General features: G+C 39.4%; 1 pseudogene; it reads left to right on the top strand.

Annotated features, from left to right (window-relative positions):
- Positions 1-3,094: 3,094 nt before the first annotated feature.
- LOC123642259 lies at positions 3,095-3,898 on the top strand (annotated as a pseudogene).
- Positions 3,899-4,147: the final 249 nt, after the last annotated feature.

Here is a 4,147-nt window from a genome sequence, read left to right on the forward strand (position 1 = left end):
AGGGAGATAGTACCCAACACCCTTGATTGAGAGGTCTCATGACATATATGTCTGAGCCTGGTGCCGGCTCACTTTAAGCCACATTCTCAAGTGTACCTGTTGGGATACTTCTGGCTGCAAGTATCAAAAATCCTGACTCAAACTGGCATGAACAGTAAGAATTTTTCTAATAATAAATATTGACTGCATAAGGTAAAGTCAGAGGCATAATGAACTACAGGGAGGTGGACCTAAAGGCTCAATCATGTCATCAAAGACACAGATTCTTTCTACTTTTCATCCTGCTACCCACAATGTTTACTTTATTCTAAAATTGGTTCTTCTTATGTTTCCAGGAGGTTGTCAGCAACAGTAAAGGCTAAATGTTTTCCCTGTTTATGTCCACTGGAAGACAGAAAGTGCCTTTTCCCCAGCTACCAAAGAAATGCTCTTTATTTTATACTGATAAGGACACTTTAGGTCATATGCTCATCTCTAAACCAGTACAGATGCTCTTTGACTTACAATTGCATTATGTCCCAATAAACTCTTCATAAGTTGATGCATAAGTTAAATGCATAAGTCAAAGATGCATTTAATGCACCTAACCTATTGAACATCATGGCTCAGCATAGCCTACCTTAAATGTGCTCAGAACAATTACATTAGCCTACATTTGGACAAAATCATCTAATACAAAGCCTATTTTATAGTAAAATATTAAATATCTTATGTAATGTATTGAACACTGCACTGGAAGTGAAAAATAGAACGGGTATATGGATATTCACCATTAACATACACAGCTGAGAGCACCATCATAGAGTCGAAAAATCATAAGTCAAACCATTGTAATTCTTGTCATTTTGGCATCTGTAGTTGGTGCCAGAGAAAGTGTTGGGCTGATTTGCTTAGGCCAAAGTTCCTAAACAATCATTTTCAAGATGGATGAGACACATATTTGGTTTTAACTAATCAGGAACTAACCAGGAACTCAGTCAATTCTGCAAACTACAAGTGGGAGAAGAAAGGATCCTTTGAGTGTAGCACTTTTGACATAATTTTGATATGTGCCAATATGAGTCTGAATTTGAGAGTATACAGCAATAGTGACTGAGAATAATTCCAGTGACTCACCTTTAAAACTGTTGGTCTTAAATATAGAAAGTACCTCATATACAACATCTATAATGCCCACTAAAGATATTCCTCTAAAGACCTTCTTATAAGACATGAAATCCCTTCTCTTTTCCTCAAAAATCTTCAACTTATTGACTTCCCAACTATTTATCAGGAGAAACACAGATAAACTTTAGCATTCTTTTCTTTGTGGACTCCTTTAGAAAGTTGTAGAGCATTATTTTCCTTTTGTATTTCAGCAATTCTGTTAACCGGCTTTTTTTTTTTTCCTAAGCCGATCATTATAGATAAACATAAAATCTCTAAATAGATTTTCCTAGTCAGTTAACCATATTCTTGGGGGAAAACATAAGGTAGAATCATTATTAAAAAGCATTCTCAGTAATACACACATCTTTATTATGTCAGTCTTTTGCCAAAAAAAAATAAGATTGATAGTAAAATCCACTTAATTTTTTTTCTTCACAGAATCAAGCCATCTGCCTCAAAACACACCACCAGCCTCTGTTAGATGAATTCACACATTTTAAAGCCCCGGAGTAACCATTTGAATGGAAATTGGACACTTCTTGTCATTTAGGAAGCTTTTTTAAACTGGAAAGGCTTCTCGTTTGTTCAATTAAATGTGTGTGTATGCAATACACTTTATGAAATTTATCCCAAAACAGCGAGGGCTGAAATAATATTTGAAACAGATGGCACAGCTGCTGTATTTAGAGAGCTACCCATGGACATAGACGGAGACATTGAGGGAACTACGAAGTGCACGTCAAAATGTTGTACCATCAAGACTCAGCCACAGCCATTAAAGATGGGAAAATCTTTTTAATGTCAACCTCTTCCCTAGCGGAGGTGTGTGGAAAGTGCTAAGATTTAGTTAAGTGGAATTTATACCCTTCTCTGGATGAACTCTTTTCTTCTCAGCTGAGCCTTAAAATTTTAAAATGCTGGGTCTGCTGCCTTGGAGTTTTCTCTCTCTTGAACGCTATTTCAGAATGGTGCTGAAAGTGTCGTTCCCAAGGGAATGTTAGACAGTGGTGTGTGCACAGCAGAGAAAAGCAAACTATAGTGTTTAAAGCTGGAAAGAAGGAACCAGGGGAGATCATAGAGATTAATCCTCTATTGCCCTAATTTTGTAGGTGAGGAAACAAAGGCCAAGGAGGTTAAGTGGCATCACCTCCATCCCACAGAACTGGTCTCCTGAGACTCACTCCAGGGCAACCTTCACCACAGACACTGTTTACTAAAAGGAATAGAAAAGTTTAGAGTTTTTGAATTTTATATTATTTTATTTCATCTTATTTCATTTTGTTTTGAATAAGACTGCCATATTTTTAAAAAGTCAATATCTACAAGGCAGATTTAGAATGGTGAAGTAAAGAAAAAGAGCACTTTTTTCTTAAAGTTGCTGTAAGGTAAAAACATTTCACAAAAAGGGGAATATATATGCTCTAATTTTGAGGAACTGTGTATGTATGTGTATTTGGGTGTGTATCAGGATATTTGGCTAGATTTTTCATCTCGTATTAATCATGTAGATATAATTTGCATCTTATTTTCAAACTAACAATTCTACATCTTAATATAATCAAGAAGACAAAAGTTTAAGTACTAAATCTTTTAATTCACATTTCTTGAGTGGATGTAATATGCCTGAGCAAACACATACACACACATACCCACACACACACACACACGTACATCACAAACAGCGACCAGGAGGAAAATAGTCCAACAGTCATAGCAACAATTCTTTTTAAACGCAGAAGTATCTGGGGTTTGAAGGTCCACACATTTCCCTCTCAGTAGTGGTTTTATAGACATGAATGTGGAAAGTAGATGTCTTTGTTTTATTTCAGGGAGATCCCTGAGCTACTGAAAATGACAAACCTCAGCAATCACATTCAGGCTCCCATATTCTTCCACACTAAAAAGAAATGGGAAAAACCTTTAACAAGAAAAGCAGCAAGCTCTGCTCCAGCCGCCCGAGATGCTGAAAGGAAGGAAAGCCACGGGGAAGAAGGTGGCTTCGGCCCCTGCCATTGTGAAGAAGCAGGAGGCCAAGAAGGTGGTGAATCCCCCGGTTGAGAAAAGGCCAAAGAACTTTGGCACAGGACAGGACATCCAACCCAAAAGGGACCTCACCTGCTTTGTCAAATGGCCCCACTACATCCGGTTGCAGCTGCGAAGAGCTATCCACTATAAGGGGCTGAAAGTGCCTCCTGTGATTAACCAGTTCACCCAGGCCTGGGACCACCAAACAGCTATTCAGCCACTCAAGCTGGCCTACAAGTACGGACCGGAGTCAAAGCAAGAGAAGCAGCAGCAAATGTTGCCCTGGGCTGAGAAGAAAGCTGCTGGCAAAGGGGATGTCCCCACTAAGAGACCACCTGTCCTTCGAGCAGGAGTTTTCACTGACACCACCTTGGTGGAGAACAAGAAGGCTCAGCTGGTGGTGACTACACATGATGTGGATCCCACTGAGCTGGTCGTCTTCCTGCCTGTGCTGTTTCAGAAGTGGGGGTCCCTTACTACATCATCAAGGGGAAGGCCAGGCTGGGTGTCTAGTCCACTGCACCACTGTCGCCTTCACACAGGTTAACTCAGAAGACAAAGGAGCTCCGGCTAAGCTGGTGGAAGCTATCAGGACCAATTACAACAACAGATAGGATGAGATCCATCATCACTGGGGAGGCAATCTCCTAAGTCCAAAAGCTGTGGCTTACATGCCAAGCTGGAAAAGGCAAAGTCTAGAGAACTTGCCACTAAACTAGGCTAAATGTACACTGTTGTTTTCTGTACATAAAAATAATAAAAGTTATCCTTCAAATAAAAAAAAGAAAAGCAGCAAATAGCTAAGTTTATTTATCTCCTCTGAAGCAGAGCTAATGAAACAGAAATGAAGCCATGTCCATCTTCAGAGGAACTTTCCCCGATAGACAATGATCCTATACTTCAGCAGAGTCCTCCTGGAGAGGGCAAATTGATTTTCTAAACCATCCTTGGTTATTCCAGAGACAGAATAAAG

Source organism: Lemur catta, chromosome 1, assembly GCF_020740605.2.
Source record: "Lemur catta isolate mLemCat1 chromosome 1, mLemCat1.pri, whole genome shotgun sequence".
Classification (NCBI taxonomy): Eukaryota; Metazoa; Chordata; class Mammalia; order Primates; family Lemuridae; genus Lemur; species Lemur catta.